At 40.9% G+C, this 18,260-nt stretch overlaps 1 long non-coding RNA gene across 1 annotated transcript; it reads right to left on the bottom strand.

Moving 5' to 3' along the window:
- Window positions 1–16,068: 16,068 nt before the first annotated feature.
- LOC138685336 (uncharacterized) lies at window positions 16,069–17,669 on the bottom strand. Its single transcript, XR_011324577.1, has 3 exons — window positions 17,601–17,669; window positions 16,942–17,174; window positions 16,069–16,141 (listed from the first exon to the last, which is right to left on the bottom strand). It is a non-coding gene; the product is annotated as an uncharacterized lncRNA (long non-coding RNA).
- Window positions 17,670–18,260: the final 591 nt, after the last annotated feature.

The following is an 18,260-nucleotide window of genomic DNA, read 5'->3' as shown; positions in this document are numbered from 1 at the left end:
CCACAAGGCATAGTGCAATAAAGAATCCATTACCCAAATCATTTTATACCTAAACAAATGGAAAATGTAAAGACATTTACATTAGCGTCTGATGTGAATGTAAACCCTGCATTACTGATGAGGAAATGATAGTACAGCTGTCCATTCTGTGTGTGATTGCAATACTGGGTCACCCATTCATCAAACTGCCTCTTTTATTTAAAAATGTATTAAATACATGCATGAGCTCTGCATTATACGGTAGCAGCAAAGCCAAGAAACACTCTCCTACTATTTGTTATCTACCATCAATGCAAAACTGGGGGCTGAGAAGTTATTATAAATCATATTTTTTCACTGAGTTTCTGTACAAAGCTTATATGTTTCTCTTAGAAATGCTTATTGTTCCAGAGTTGATCACACAGTGCAATCCAGGTGATAATCATACTTCAGATTTCACTGGGTTTTTTTTCCCCTCCCTGTTTTCAAAGCTCTGAAAAAGGAAAACCAACCAAATGCTCATCTAGACATTTTTTCAGATGTGGAAATTGTCTGGCTCAAGAAGATGAACCAAAGTGGGCCAAATTTTGCTTACTATATTAATCTGCATAGTTCAGCTGAAATGAGTCAGACTGTCTCTTAAACAGACCCCATCATCCATGAAATCCACATAACTGAAAACTAAAACGGAAGATCAAGTGAAACCGAAGAACGTCCTTTGGTCCACAGTTGGACCACCTGTTGGCAACTTCCCTGATGTCAGCTTATTACCAGACACCTTCACAGATAGACTACCAGTGACTCAACACTACACGTTCTCCTCTCCGCATCAGTGCGTTAACAGCAATTCCCCACTTAATACCAGGGGACACCAAGGTACTAGCACTATGACATAAACGAATGTAAAGCCGTGCTCCCTCCCATCACTTGGGTCTATTAGATAGTTCACAGCTTTTTTCTTAAAAAGAGAACAGGTCTCCAAATACTGTCCAAATCTCAATTCAGAAGATGGCATTCTGCCTTTCTAAAATTAAGTTCATCAATAAACAAAGAAGTTAAGGAGAGGGGAAAAAAAAAAAAAAGGAAAAACAGTATTTCCCATCAAAGTCGTTAGACTGTTACAGGGACTAAATTCTGCTGACCACAATTTGTGAATGAATACATAGCTGGCATAATTGATCATACCCCGTATGTTATTAAAAGATTATAACATGTAATGCCATGTCATGTCACATTCAAGATAGTTGATGACTGCTCAAGAAGTGTTAAAATGCAAGAAAAAGACAGCCCTATCAAAATGAAAACAGCCCTTTAAGAACATTATTTCAGTGCTTCTCAATTTCTATTGCCAACTCAGCTGGTGAGAAGTGAGATACCAAAGTCATTTCCCTTTCTCGTATATAATGACAATGGTTGGGGATTTTTTTACTTTTTTAATGGAAACCACTGTATTATTCATTTTGTTTCCATTCTTATTTCAAGAAGATCTGGTTTTGTAAACAGCCACTGAAATGAAAACTAATGCATACATTAAAAAGACTAAAGGCTAAATAAAAAACCAGCCCAGGATTTCTCACCCATATATCACATAGCTGAGCTCTCTCCTCTCATCATGGTTAGAAGTTCCTTTCAGAAAATAAAGCTAAACAGAACTACACTTTTCATTTTCACAGCTCTTTAGTAATGATACCTCATAGAAATAATAGTCTGCTATGGTCTTGTAGCAAGTATTTTTATAATAGCCTATCCAGTTAGAAGTGATATTGTTTGACTGGAGAACAGTATATGTAATACCTGCATTAAGAATAGGAAAGTAATATGAACAAATACAGTTCTGTAAGTAAGTCTGACCTCAGGAGTATGGGAGAATTTAGAACAAATTTTGAAAGGAAGGTTAACAAGTGACATGGACATAAAGGCAAAATGGGCTAAAATTCAAAGAGTTCTCTAGGCTGACATGGTAAAATAATCCATTTTTTAGACAAAAGAAATGCAGTCAGTCTCATGCAGGTGGACTTCAGTAAAGCATTTCCAGTGGAAACCATTTGTCAATTTAGAAAGTAGTAGCTGGTGGGTAGGCAGCTGGGTGAAGGAAAAACAGCAACAAGAAGTACTAAGGGGAAGAACGTCAAACAGCAGGGAGCTTGGCTACTGGAGTTTTTCAAGGATACATCTAGTTTAGCATTTTCTTTAATGACCTTGGCATAAACAAGTGGGCTAATGAGAGTCAGTGATGGGGGGTGTCATCGCCAACATAGAGGAGGATTGCAATAATTACCCCAAAAGAAATGGATTTATTTGGTGACAAGAACAATAGAAATGTGAAAGGAGTCCCACATGAACAAAAAAAATATTGTGATTCTGCACTTGGGAGCTAACTGCAAAAACTCCTGCAATAAACTGAGAGCTCATCACTAAGAAATCACTAAGGTGGAGAATGTATGGTCTGTAAGATTCAGCTATGAAAGAGACAAATGTAATGTTAGGAAGCATCAATCAAGGCATTTTCAGTAGATAGAAAAGTATTAATGCCACTGTACAAGGGCTTTCTTTCAAAAACTGCACGTGATAACGTCTTCCAACATTCAAGATGGAGATTCACAAACCAGAACAGGGCAGAGAAGTGCTGCCACAACGATCCAGAAGTGCTTATCTTACAAGAGAAGGACAGAGAAGCTGAGACATTTAGCTTCATAGACAACTGGGATGTTATCTGTAGTTACAATGGCGTAAACAGGCAGGGAAAAAAGCAGACCCAGGAATAAAAGAGGTATAAACTGGCCAGTAGGCTGGAAATTAGCAGCAGTTTCTCAGCTATTAGTACAATTTGGTTGCAGAAGAGCCAATCAGAGCATCTGAAGCTAAGAAACCCAACACACACTGATGGGTACAAGATGCAGTACTCCCTGCCACTGCAGACCAAGGAAGCTGAAGATTAAAATGCATTTTATGAACTAATGATGCCTGCCAGTGCTGCAGTGACAGGGAGCAAAAGGAGAAAGTGTTCAAGGTGTCTTATCCATTAGAAAACAGTCACTACATTAATGGTGCTTGATAGAATATGGCTTGCAACAGCAAGGGACTCAAGCTGACACTTTCAATTGTTTGCGTGTGAATGTGCTGGCCTGTGTTTGTTTATAAATAAAGTAAATAATAACAATATCTATGGAACACCAGAGAAGCAAGCAAAGCCTGCAATTTTATTCACTTTATCACATTTCAGGAATAAAAAGCAGTGAAAGGCAATTTAGAAGAGATTAGTGGCTGCTAATGCTTTCACTGCATTATGGGACATTCTCACAGGAACACTGACTCCATGTCTTAGGGAATGACACTGATAAATAAAGATGGAGTAGTGAATCAAAAGACATGCAGACCTTCTCTAGAAGCATTCCGGGATGACAAAACAAATGACTTCTGTGTATAACATCTGAAGTGATTTTTTTCCAAAGTGTGTTTATTCCTATAAAATCCAAGGCACTAATGAGAACAGATGTAACAGACCTTCCCCTATCAGTACAGCTGACTAAGCACGGCACACACAATGCTATCTAGCTAGGATGCCTGGTTTAAAAACGTTACAGCAAACAAATTAATAAACTATCATGGTCTTAGTAACATACATCTGGCCATTAACATTAAATATTTTTATGAGTTAAACTTTATTAAGCAAATGGCTTCATGCTGTCCATACTTTGATACTAAATATAGCACTAACGTGTGTCTCCCCTGTACTCAGTGTTAACAAGAAGTACTTAGGAGTCATACAGCAGCTCTTACTATCAACTGGCATCAAATCTAGGTTGACTCTTAACTAGCACGCAAGCGACTGTGCTGGGGATGGGTGGGTTTGTTTTGTTTCTCCTGAAGGGGAGTTTCTGGCAGTCAGCAACTCTTCACATGGATGTAGCTTTGCCACATAGGGTTAAAAAAAGGTGAAGGAAAATTGAAGGAAAAGAAAAGGAGTCAGTCATTCTCGTGAAAGGCCGTTTAACATTGACAGCAAATTCCAATGTGTGTTTAGTTCAGTTTGGACCTGACATAACCATCGCACCTATGCAGAGCAGCTTGTTCCCCAAACCCCCTCCAGGCCTGACCACTCAGCAGTATTATGGCTTTGACAGTTGAAGGAGATTGTCTCAGGAAAGTACTATTAATTTCTGAGGTGAAAGACCAGAGATAGACACTCATGGTTATTGCGCACAATAAGTCCATTCAATAGCACTCAGGGACAAGCCAAACAAAAATAAGGTTTGGCCTCTTGAGTATACATATAGGGAAGATTACAATGAACCACCATTTTGCGCATCAAACACAAACCACACCTCGCTGTGTGAACGAGTTTCTGGGATTACTGGGAGGTCTGAGATTCCCTGGATGCATGCAGGGGACAGAAAGAGTGGACTGAAGGGACAATTAGCCTTCTTCCCATTGAACAGCTTCCATGGCTCATGCAAATCAATTTAACATGGCTGTTACGCTGTAGAAAAAAATCCCAAACAAAATCCAGCACTGCTGAAACTTGATGCCTGCACAATACACGCTCTCCTGGGTAATCTGCAGCATCCAGACATTGCCACCGCCTGAGTCCCATCCCTGCAAAGCGAGGTTAATAAGCATCAGTGAGAGAAAGAATATTCTTTTCTTTCTCACAGCTCTGGGTGGGACATGATGCAAAACAGCAGGTCTCTCACCTTACCTAGCAGGGAAGTTCCCCACATTGCTTTGCAAAACCACTCCGTGAGCATATGTTAACTCATTCAGCATCACCACACTAGGCCCCCTTTCTGGGCCCTGCCTGAATCGGGCAATTATGCCACCCCACCATTTTATTCTGAAGGTAGCAGAGCCATGTGGGGTGCAAGCTAAGACATGTGGGGTATTGCTCAGACAGCTTTCTGAAACGTAGTGGGAGCTGTTTGTTGCCCTGGGATTCCTGCAGTACTGCTTAACAGGTGGGCCAAGAGGCCGCTGCTTCGGACAGCTGGAAGATGCCATCAGACAGCTGACTTGCAGCGTCTCACTCCCATGGCAGAGCTGACCTCTGAGGTCGACAGGAACTGGGAGACTTCCTAACCTCAGAGGCAAGAATTTGCCTCCATGAGAAGGAGGGGCTGTTGGGTCAAAGCAACCCTCATCAGATGCCGAGGTCAACAGGGGCTAAAAGACTGCATGAGACTGGGAAGGAAGATTTTGTTCGTCTTCATTTGCCTGAAGTAGGCAAGGATTTACCAAGGGAAGCTCAGAGTTTTAAAGTTATTCCCTTGTCCCTGGAAGACACTGCTGGCAGCTCCCACAGTCCAGGGTGCTCCAGGGCACAGAAGCTTCTCCCCAGCTCCTTCAAAGCACTGCCAGGTGGTAGGCAGGGGCATGCATGTCTCATTCTAGCAGCATAACTGCCATTGCAGGACAGGCCCCCAGCCCATGATAGGGCCTGAGAGTTCAACAACCCCCCACACCTTTTTTGTGGGAGCACTCATTCATCAGTGTTACAAAAGCCCAGCCAAGCATGGGGGACAAAGCTGAACTGCGAGACTTTGCAGGAGGTCCTGGATTCACTTTAACCTCCTCATGCTTATCCACATTATTCAATATAAAAACATGCTTTCTTCTTAACACTATGGCCTGGGGATCTCTGAATTTTGAAATTTGTAAATTAACACAAGAAAAGGTAATTGAGGAGGAATGTGAGGCAGTTAAGACCAAGGTAAAGTGTATCACAGAGCAAGTGAAAGAGCAAGAGCTTTACGGAAATGTTGTATTTACTTAGTGAAGAATTTGCACACTGAAGGCTTAAAAGTGTTTTTCTTGTGTGTATGTAATGTTAGTCTAATATATGAATAACCACAGAGCTGGTTTCCTCTTATTGCTTGTCTTTAAATTGGTGCATCTCATCTTTAAACCACAACAAACTGATTTTTTTTTGCCCCAAGGTACGCAGTCCACTGACTGCAACTACCTTGGCATCATACCTACACACTATTAGAAAATGTCTTGTAGGCTTATATGCAAGACGCAAGAAGTGTAAGGAAATCTCAGATTTGAGATTAAGCCAGCAGAATTTTCCAGTTCATCTGCTGTTATATAAAACTTCATTTACCTTCTGCAAAAAACCACCGATTTCCCATTGTCAGATAGCATGGCTGCAAATGAACGTGGTCCCCCTGCAGTCGTTGATCGCAGAGTCTGCTGCGTCCAGATTTCCTGCTGCCCAGCCAGATGGCTCCCAGTGAGCTGCCCCATTGCTGAACCAATATGGGCTAGGAGAAAGGAGGAGTATTAGAGGAGAAAACCTAAAGGTTGCTTCACAAGGAATTTCACCTGAAGTAGCCTCTCTGGTTACAGTCCTGTTTCTCAGGTGAGAAAATGAAGATGGAGTGAAGGGACATGACCATGCAAGCCCACGAGGACCAACTCTGCCTGTGGAAGACCAGGACAACAGGAGCCTTTTCCAAAGCTTAGGCAGCAGTGTATCACCACAGGTCCCTTTCTTCACAGGACAAAGAAAGACTTCCTCACTAACATACAAAATGTCATGACTTCAAGTGAGCATCCAACCACTGCAGTGCTGATAGAACTGGACTCTGCTATAAAGGAGGAGGCAATGTGCCAGCTCATATAGCCTGACAACTCAAGGACAGTTTCTGCTGGATTTGATCAGCTGAGGTTCACAGATGGGCCACATGACACATTGCCACTTACCAACCAACAAAAGCGTTATTTCTTCCTGCTGATTTAAAGCTTAGATGATTCCTCTGGAAGATTCAGCAGCAGTAATACCAAAGGAATCTAAAACAAAGCTGGGCCTCCCTCCTTCAGTGAGAAAGGGACCTTTTTTCTCCCAAGATTGCTATGACGTTCCACTGTCATTCAGGAAACCCAGATTCCCTGGCTTTGACTAGTCATTTGGCAAGGAGACATGAGTTGTTTAATTATCTCCCAAGGAGCAGCAAAATGACAGTGGAGCATGCATTTGGAAGGCTGAAAGGCAGCACCTAATGACAAGTCTGTAAGCTGCTGAGCAAAATCTGCTTCCTGTGATAACTGCTTGCTGCTTTTTGAACATTATCTGTGAAGTCAGAGACTGCTTCACCCACAGAGACAAAAACAAGGAGGACAGTAATTGTGTAAGTACTGTTGCAGATTCTCCTTACCCTGGACACAGGGAAGGACTTGCTAAAAGGCAATGCACAAACCAGTAAGACATACAGTGCTGTTACGCATCAAACTAGCCTGTACCCAAGAAGACCTGGAAGGTCAGCAGCATCAATGCAAGCAGTTTCAAAAGCCTGCACTGCCTTGCATTATGAATGCCAACCTAAAATCAGGTCAGTTTTTGTCTGCAATGAACAACTATTTTACTAGACTGTCAGATGTCAGAAAGCTCCCCTCAGACTACAGGGTTTTATTAGATGGGTACGTAACAAATGAAATGTACCAAGGCTTAATACAAAGACCTTGGTCTCTGCTTCTGTGACAGCTGAATCCAGTGACCTTCCATAAGTTTTGGTCCAAATGTCACATATGTACTGCAGTAAAACAAAATTCATTTCTCTAACAGCACCTTGCACTCCAGTGTCTTCAGCTGGGGATATATAACATGAATTTTGCAGGATATAGAAAGTGAAAGAACAGAATGACCAGCACCCACGCTGACTTTCCCTTCAGAGGCTGCTGAGGTCAAGATTTGCAGGGTGTGGTAATGCTCCAAACCCATTTTTGATCCTTTCAGGCCACTGCGATGACACAAAAGTCTCTGAGTGTCAGTTCTAGGCATACGCTTCAACTCTTCTCATGAGCAAGGCTCCTGTGTTCAGAATAGGACACAGCTGCTGTCAAACTGGCAGAGAACTGACACAGGGTGAGTGCAGTGTCTGCTCTGCACCACAGAAAAGTATCATTTTCAGTTTAACCAAAAGCATTGAACCAGGCTGTTAATCGATGAAAAATACAATGGTGTGTGACATCACGTAAAATAGTGGCACAAGTCCTTGGATTGCACTACTGCATCTGCTTAAAACAGCAAACATAAAAGCTATGAATCTAGCAATAAGGGACAGGACTATAATTCTACGAAGGCCAGGTGAAGGGCAGGTTATGGACAACAAGGAGCAATCCAATTTGGTTACACTAGCTAAGGTAAAATTTACAATGGCTATCAATCTTCATGCTTTAAGGCATAAACTGAGCACCACCTGGGGCCAGAAAGAAATTTCCCTCTGTGGTACACTATAACACAATTGGCTGCGTGTATTTCTTCCTCTGAATCATCACATATTGGTTACTGTCAGAGACAGGATACAAGACCGTACGGATCACTGGTCTGTTCCAGAGCAGCAATTTCTATGTTGTTCATTTTCTTCACAGTACTTACAGATTAAAATAATGTTATTAATACTGCAGCAGTCATTTTCCCCTTATACAGTAATACTTTCTCTAATTCTGAAACAAACACCGATAGCAACTTAAATGATTCCAACTACTAAACTAAAGCACTAGTCAACATTTGGGGGGGGGTCCTGAGTGATTTACTAGTTCTGTTTTGGAAAACAAACTTCACAATCTAATTACTTGTATTTTTAAATTACACATCAAGCATGTTATCTAGCATTCAATTTAACATAGCAATAGTATGAAGAAAAAACACCAATGATGTTTAAAAAAGTAATTTAGAATTCAGCTTTGAATTTATTTTAAAGAAAAGATGTTAGTATTGTCTTCTTGACTGAGATTTATTAACACTCCCCCTTTCTATTATCTGAACATCTCACTTGCCCTAAAGCACATCTGTAAAGACAGTGAGAGACTGCATGCGTTTTCTATATCCATAAATTACAGATGTTGCTCTGAGCTACTCATCTATCAAGACAATTTTCCATAAGAGTAAGACCAACCTGAAAAGTATCCATCTAACAGAGAATATGGAAAATAATTAGTAAAAGCACACAGTCTGCAGCCCTAATTTGTTTTACTGGGAACATTCTCTACCCAAAGCTTTCTAATATGGTGTGACAGAACACAGGGAAGCAAATCAAAGCCCAAACAACACTTCTGGGTATCAAAAGAAAGACCTTGATGCATCAGTTAACATGCTGTTAGGTACACACACTGCTACAACAAACTCACTAAAGAGGATATGGATAATTTCATGACACCTTCTGTGTTGAATAACTTATGCTAGTTCATATTTTCCACCTAATAACATTATGTCATATATTTTACAGGTTAGCACATCTGTTATATCTTGCCTACATACATCATAATTATATTCGGTTCCATGAACACACTCTGTGCATCTATGGAAGAACAGAAGACCAGTATCTAACATAATATGTGATTATCCTAAAGCTGAAGTATATAGAACAAAAGGCAAATAGAGAAGAAAATGCAAGCAGCAGTTTTACGAAGAAAGATTCTGCCATCACAGAGCCCAGTTACTGTATCTTAACCTTTCCACTTCCATAGGCAATTGAAAAATGAATAAATGCTGAGAAAGCAGATAACAAGATTAAGAACACAGAGCATTTTCTAGGTTGCATAAAATACAGAACATGACTTAACTGAACAGAAAGAGGGAAAACAGTACTTGTGGGAGATAAAAGAAAGACACACACTTGAACACTTAATGTCAATCATGTGCTTATCCTAAACAGAAGACAAATACTGTATTACTACCTTCAGAGCTGTGTGAAAGAAAAAAGAGACGGAGTTTTCATGTATAGAAAAATGTCCCTTCTTCACTGCAATTTGCATTTCAGAAATAATACAATACCCTGGGTCCCCCCTGGGTTCTTTCTTGTACAATCTCTGCAAAAGCCATTGTTTCCCTTTGTTTTGTAAAGCATTTTTGTAAAGATGAAACTACAGGTTTCTAAACCTATGAGACAAGTTGTTGGTTTTCTTTTCCTCCTCACTAAACCAGAAATCTTTGGTGGAAAGAACAGTACTTCAATTCTGTTCTGACTTACGCAAAGAGAACAGAAAATGCTATGGGAGCAGCTGTAACACATGATGCAACAATACTTTAGGCTTGATTTCCCCACAGTCAAATGAAGAATGTCTTATGAAACAAGGGAAGGAAAAGGAAACACACTAGAGTAGAAGAAATTAACAGCCACTTTTCATAAAATTATTGCCAGCTAGAAAACAATGTTTTGTATCAACGGTTCCATCTCACAGCCCCAAGGAACCTACCTAAAATTTCTTGACCACCCACACTGCACCCAGTGTGCAAGACTTTCAAAACTAGGTGCCTGTCATACATATATCTGCAGGTAGGTACTTACTTAAGAGTCCTGATTTTCTTAAATGCTGAGCACCTAGTAGTCCTCTGCAGATTAAAACAAGAACTGCTGGGTACCCAGCAGAAAAAAAAAAGATTGTACTTATTTGGAAGCCTAACTTTTAAACCTCACTTTTAAAGAATTATCTTGGTTTGTATCATTACAGTTAAAGGACTGAAAGAGACTCCCTTTGGAGTCCATCTGTGCAACTCTTAACAGGCTGCAAGAATACCTGCTGAAGAGAGACAGGCACTGCCTCTGTTTTAAGCATGACTACATTTTTCCCACCACAGTATTCCTAGCCATTGTTGCACATGGGGAACAAGAGACCAGAGCTAGAATCATACCTAATTTTCTGGAAATCAGGATACAGGGCACAGTCCCCAAACAAGCACTTTATAGGTTTAATGGTGCAACTGACTGACTTTAAACCTTCTATTTAAAACATGACTGTTTCTCACACAGATGAACCACTGCTCTTTACACTTCCAATACCATCAGCCTAGAAGGAGGAAAGGCTCTGATCACTACACTTTTTCATCATAACAACACAATCTTTTGCTTGATGGTGCAAAAAGAAAAACAACCTCAAACTTTTTTTTTTTTTTTTTTTTGCATAGCAAGTAGATTTCACAAGAAGGTTAGTAATGAAACCTTAAAAAAACATTTACAGGATTAAAGTCAAAACCTGGAAAGGCAGTAAATCATCTACCATAAACCCAAAGAAATTGAGGGCAGTTTAAGCGAGGCAGTATCTTTGATCCACTGTCTCTCACCACCAGTGAAATCTGAGAAAACACACACAAATACATTGTATGCATCCTCAGGAAACTGAAACACAGTTAATTAAGAAACAGAATTTTGCCTTTTGATCCTTCTAATCATTCTCCCTCTTACTTACTGACATGTACAGAGAGCGATAAGAGAATGAAGGGTTTAGGTCACTGTTGCTGAAGGCATTATTTTCTACAACCTTCCCCTCCCACAGTGCTATGGAGAGCTTGCAGGTCTTCTCTGTCCTCACTACGTATTATCCTTCTCATACACACACTGATACTTACAAATAAGGAATGTGGTTGACCTGGCAACAGGATGTTAATTTCCTAATTTATCCACCATTTTTTTTAAATAACATTAGTCTCAGCTAAGTAGGGAACAGTTCTAGCATTACACAATTTTGCATGTGTGTAGTTATAGCAAGTACAAACAGCAGTCCCCAAACCACTCCACATTGTGAAATACACTTGACTATCAAGAATGTGTTTCTACCAAACAGGAAAATAGACCATCATAATCAAAACCTTCTACCTAACTGTTATAATTCAGTATTACCTTAGGACTTTTTTTTCCCCAACTTGCTTACTAAGAATTAGAAGAATTGAAAATTATGCCCTGCAAAGAAGTTTCTGGGCAGGCAGTGGTCTCGTGAGAGGAAGGGGAAAAAAAGGGGGCAATTAGACTAGGGAAAGCAAGAGACCTGTCCAGGACAAGTATGTAAGGGGAGACCTTATCCCATCTTTCCCAGCCTTGAAAAATAAGAGGAACATTGGTATCTGAAAGTCTTGATTTGGGATGTCTAACCTGAGGCAAATTTACAAGGCCTTGATTTTTCAGAGGGGATGATCCACATCATCTGAAATGTAAGCCTGTATTTAACAAAGCTCCTGAAAAACACAGCTAAACAGGAAGGTGAACTCATGTTCCCATTCTGCTATGATGATTATTTTGATCATATTCTGTATCTATTCCTCTAACCTTTTTGTGCAGCTTTAATAATCCAATTTGAATTTGCCATATGATTCAATGGTCTCTGTGAGAAAGACAGCATCAAGATGCAGTTATTTGTACCATAAGCAGTCTGCACCACGTCTTGAGCTTAATTTCTCCAAATAAGCAGCAGTATAGATAAGCTCTGATCACTATCACAAGTGCCACCCTGCTCACAAGACATTCAAACCTTTCCAGCATATCTCTGCAAGATTTTGTAGACGAAACCACAATACACAGTGCAACTCTCCTCTTCTTAATAAAGACAACTGCAATCCCCAGGGCTGTTTGTGCAAGCTACTGTTGTGGGTGCATAATGGTTGCCTACATAGTAGCACAGCACCAGCATCTAACTTTGTACAAAATAAGAACGATGATTCAGTCCTTTCTGGCACAAAGTACTTAACAATCAGAATAACCATTTTAGTCTGTTTGACTACTCCCCCCAACTCCTTCCAGCTAAATCAGGCTGTCAAACATATTTTCAATATACATAGCAAAGAAGTGTAAAATCCAACAACATATATTCTTTTAAACTGAAATTTTGCATCACCAGGTTCTTGCAAGTAGTATATTAAAAGACAGGCAATTTGAAGGAAGTGTTTGCCAGTAAAAGCTGGAACGCAGCCAGAAAGCTACAGTATACAAGGATTTTAATGGCTATGAAATGTTTGGTACTCTGTGGTGAAATTAGTTAACAGACTAATTTTTCCTCTCAGGGGGGCTACACTCAAAAACCTGCAGGTGTGAGACCTGAGTGTATGAGTATGCTTGTCCACACCTGAAGCCATTTGCCCACCACACAGTTTGAGCAGCACTGCACTGTTTCAGAGCACCAAGGAATAGTGTGCCTCTAAGTCAGTATTTTAAGTAGTATCAGCAGCATACTGTGATGAACATGCACCACATCAGTTCACACTCTGCCTGCCTCTAGACTGCAGCGTCTGTTCTTCTCACAGATAATGATTGAATTTGATGGCTATATTCTCCAGAGCATCCTCCCTCCAGCACTGCTTCACACCTGAACAAACCCAAGTGCAAAATGCTTCCGCTCTGATTTGGTAGCAGTTAGGCTACCATCTTTACAGGGTATAAACAACATGCAAGACAGCAAAAGCTCAAGTTCTGTAGCAACTCAGTAAGACCATAGCAACTACACAAAAACATCTTCAATTTTTGCATTAGCAACATTACTTTTACTACTGTATCTACCAGACTACCCACTGGCTCCCTTGCTAGGTAGAGCTTTCCAGATAAGACATGACACTGGCAATAAGTCTATGTGTTATCAAAAGAAAAAAAAAAAAGTATTGAAATAGCTACTATGCATAGGTGGTAAGCCCTTACCAACAGAAATCACCTGAAATAATTCATCCAAAATGTTCACAGTACACAGAAACTGTTAACTGATGAGGAAAATCTAAACTGGCAATTACAGGCCCAGTCCTAAACTAGCCTGATACATATTGCAGTCAAATTGTTTTCCCCTCGCATGAAAATACATCTTTTAGGTTCTTGTCAGTCCAGAAACGAACTGATACAGAAGAAAATCTGCAGATACCTGACCACCCTTTTCTGGGCAGAAGAAAGTTCTCTTCTCTGCACATCATTGACCTAGGACATACCTGCACACCATCTGGAAATATTGCTGAGCCTTATTAATATCACACACTGCTAAAATGACAAAAAGACTTTTGACCAACAAGCATATCCAGTCCTTTCTCAATGTACTGCTGGTGTTGAGACTGTCTCCTCAGCACTTTTATTATCATTTTAGCAGCAGCCAATGCTAGCACACAGGTACAAAAATAATTTTTTATTTAGCTGATTCAGATAAGGAGGCAGGGTTTGTAGAAAAGCCTGGAGGGCTTCCTAGCAGCCAAAACAGTTGCCTGGCTGTATTACTTGCCAGTGGGAGTGTCTGGGGAGGGCAGGGTAAATCTGGGAGAGTGCTTCTTGGTATCCCCAACATGGCCAGGTGAATTCTGTACTTTGAACACTCCATAGGTGCACTCCCAGACTGTGCAAATGGCGCTGTCACTCTGCAAGGTCCACTTATCCTATACACTCTATCAAGCAGGTACTTACAGTCTTCAGGGTTTTCTTAAGAAGTCTCTGACATTCCTGTTGTAAGATTAGGTGGGATTTGTAGGTTGCCTGTACTAGGCCAAAACTTCTGGTGCTTCTCAGGGATAAAGTGCATGCCAGATGCAAAACCCAGAAACGCACAATGCTCACAAAACCATCCCACCAGATACAACACAGGTGCACTCACTGTGAATATGTCTGAAATAGTTCTGATTGATCAGGCATGTTCACTGTCACCTGTGAGGAAGTCTTTTCTTGGCCCAGCACACTACAAAATGGATTGCTGCTGCCACCCCAGAGATTCAGGGTGCTGCTACTGCTGCTGACAGGGAGAGTAGGTGCTGCTGCAGTGAAACTTCTCTTTCCAGCAACAGCCCCTTCCTCATCGCTCTCCTCATGCCTTCCCAGTCATCACCCGATGCTCCTTGTTAGACTGAACAAGCAAAGGAGGGAGCATGCGACCCTCTCAGCTGCATTTCTTGATAAGGCAGCTCCTTTCCTCCTCCAAGGAAAATAAAGCAGTCAATGGGGCAAAAGCATCCCAGGGGCTCTCAGCTGAAGCACACTGGCCTGCCCATGTTGTAAGGAAAGGAGATGATACAGCTGTTCCCCCCAACACCCACTTTTATCCAGGTGTGGGGAAGAAAACTGGTCACCAGAAACATGGATCCCTGCTAAGTGAGGGAAATTAATTCACACATGCTTCTACCTGATTCAGCTTCTTCCGCATGTCCTCAGGAAAATCAAAGGACAATGATTTCTATAGGCTCCAGTTGGGTACTACAATACTCTCGAAGCACTGCTGCAGTTTCTGAGACCAGAAACTTCTCACTTTTTCCCATGACTGCCCCAGGCAATTGTCTGCTGCACTCAGGAATCCCTGCTCCTGGCCAGCAGCAGCTCCTGCTGAATGCAGACCATCAGCTACAGAAACGTGGTTGCCCAGATCAGGAGGAAGTCCTTCCAAATTATTAGTATTTAGCAATGGACTGTTCAGAGTTAGTTAACTATCACAGCAGAAGATATTTAAGTTTAGCCAATCACCAGCTGATTGCAGCTAATCACATAATCCTTTAGCATCATCTGTCCTTAAAAAATAATTTATTTAAACAAGGTAGCTGTCACTATCTGTAAATTTACTATTTTAGCATGGCATTTCTTTCATGGTTTTTCTACTTAGAGAAAGATTTTTATAGAATTTCTTGGGCGGGGCAGGGAGGGGAAGAGTACTGATTGTGCACCTGTTCCCCAAAGGTTCATAAATGGTCTCCATCCCTCCTATAATCTCCACATTCAAGATGCGGGATTGAGTAGCATTTGGGGTAAGAGTCTCTTTAGCACTTAGCCCTAAAGATGGTCTTTTTAATAGCCATAAAATCTGCAGAGGGAATAGATGAACTAAAAGGTTTAATGGCTGGCTTGCATTTTACTGTGTTCAACAGGGACCAGGTGGTTTCACATCCTGTATCTACACTTTTGCTGAAGGTGGTTTAGAATTTCCATTGCCATCAATGCATAGCTTTTATCAGTGCTCTTCCCAAAACCACATCCATTATATGAGGAAACTAAATTATAAAAACTTGATTTCAAGATGTTAAATCATTGTCTGGGAAAGGCAAGCCTCTATGAAGTTACACAGATTATTCCTTAGCATCAGTAACAGACTACTATGTAATCCTCAATATTGTCTCCTATTCAAAATTTTCTTTCAAAGAAACCATGTTTTATAGAGAGGTTGGGACTGGAGGTTTAGGGCAGATTTGTGCAACCTTTTTGTTAGGGAAATTAACACCTTGGTACTTTCTTTGTGCAGCTTTGGATTTGAAATCTCTCTAGAGGTGCAGTTTGGAAGGATAGTCATTGTTTAATTAGTACTCTTCTCAATTAGCATCTGGAGTTAAAGATCCACAAGTAGGTATATATCCAAGAAATTCTCAGAAGAATTACCTACCAGTAACTGAATATGCAGAAGTTCAGAAAATCGCTCATCCTCCCTCACTGCTGCTTCTTCAGAGATTTTCTTCCTTTAAATTAGCAAAAACAAATGCAAAATAAGCAGGACTGCATGCTCTTCTACTTCCATGCTGAAAGAGTACAACCCAGAGGCAGCTATGAGATCACTTTCTTTTCTCGTTCTTAACCTCAACACATGCACACCTAAGAACATATGCAGGTAAGGTATGCTCTCAAAACAATAGTAATATTAACCACAAAAGGTCAATATGGTCCTACTTCGGCATGCATACAGCTGGTCTGGGTATCAGAACTGTTAAGGACCAACAGCTGCTCAGAACCCTGGAAAAATCAGGATCTTGCATACAGGTTTGGAAGCCGAAGCTTAGGTATCAATTCAACTATGTGGAGACTTTCACAGCTTCTAAGGAAACCACCCTCACTAGCAGCCTATGATGCATGTCATGTTTAGTTAGCCCACAACTACTACTGGATGAAGCAGCATACAGACAACAACAGGCAGAAACAAACTTTTAGTGGGGAGACTTGGGTCGAAAAAAGAAATCCTGCCTGCCACTCACGAATTACTAGCTGTTTTGAACCATTAATTCAAGGACTTTAAAGGACTCCATTAGCTTGATTCTTTATAGAGACTATAGGCAAAACTAAGCCAAACCACTACAGTAAAAATTACAGGTCACTTATTCTTATTTGCTATTGCTTTACAACAAATTCTTTTTTTCCTAATAACTGCAGTGTAAAGGTTTGTTTATGGAGGGCTGTTTCTACCCATGGGAAAAGCAAGCTGTTCCATATAGGTTACCCTACTGTTGGGAAGAGCAATATAGCTCCAGCTCCTACTTCACCTCACCTCTGGCAAGGACAGCTATGCTGGCATCTGCTCCTGCCCTGCTGAGCAAGGAAGGGTCTGGAGTATGTAGGCAGCAGCTACCTGGAGAGGGAAGGAAGGGTAGCTCACATCAGTGCTTCTCCTCTCCCTACAGCAGCAATGGCTTTCCTGTCCTGGCCTTCATCCTCAGAGCAGAGAATCACAACTTTGCCTTCACTTCCGAGAATTCTTAAGCCAGGTCTGTGCATGAATACCTGAAAGCAAGACTGCTCAAGGTAAGCATACTAAAATCATTAATTTTTATATCCCATTAATGTATATGAGTACACAAACAGACCAACAATTTCTAGTTGAAAATCCTCTATGGCAGAGCCAGACTCAATGTTATGCTGAGAGAAGCCATATGAGGAATCTTTCTCTTTAATTCGTAACAAGCCTGAAAAACAAAGTCATCTAACATCCAGGGAAACATCACCTCCAACATTCTTAGCTAAATAAGTTTATGTCAGTTGTAAGTAATTTTATTTTCTGGGAAAAGAATTCCATCTGTATCATGCCAAAGACAACAGAAGGCCACAGGTATTCCTCAAGAAGGCTGGTTCTTTGCCTTCTGAAATGAGATGAGTCAATAAGAAACTAGTCAGAAAACCAAGGAGAGTTGACTGAGTGGGGATACACACTGGAAGCTGTGTTTGCACCATCACATATCTTCCTCCTGTTTAGATGTAAATTCAGTATTCCAGGTCCCAGACCACTTGCTGCCTACGGAAATAATGTTAAATCATGAGTGAGCACAGGAAGGCTGGGGAGGGGAGAAGGGGAATGCCAGTTGCATAGCTTTTACACTAATCCTTATCAGACCATTCTCAGGGCAGAATACCTGTTCTCTCTTGCTTTTATAGCTGGAGGCAAGATGCCTTTACTGGGAGTTAACTGTGGATAAGAGGGAAATAATGATAAGAGAACAAATAATATAAAATGCTGGAGAACCAGCTGGTAGGGGAACCCAGTCTACTCTTGTATTCAGCGAACAAGAAGATTTTTCCCCTCCCCAAACAACCCTGCATGGCAGCTGTCTAATGAGCAACACTGGCACTGGTGTGGAGGATGAGCCTGCCTTTGAGTTCAGCTCTGCCCCATGGCAGAGACATGCTTTATTACTAATACACCAGTTTGCTGCTGATCGTGGAATAAAACAAATTTAATATGGGTACATATGTATGTTTTGTTAAACTCATTTTCTGTGTACTGAATATCTCTGCAACTAGGGTAGAGTAGGAAAAAAACCCCGATGGTTTCATGGAAGAAAGAGCTTTTCATTACAGCTATTGTGTTTAGTA

This window comes from Haliaeetus albicilla, chromosome 1 (assembly GCF_947461875.1).
Source record: "Haliaeetus albicilla chromosome 1, bHalAlb1.1, whole genome shotgun sequence".
Classification (NCBI taxonomy): domain Eukaryota; kingdom Metazoa; phylum Chordata; class Aves; order Accipitriformes; family Accipitridae; genus Haliaeetus; species Haliaeetus albicilla.
Note: the sequence above shows the minus strand (reverse complement) of the source record. Positions and strands in the feature narration are given on the sequence as shown.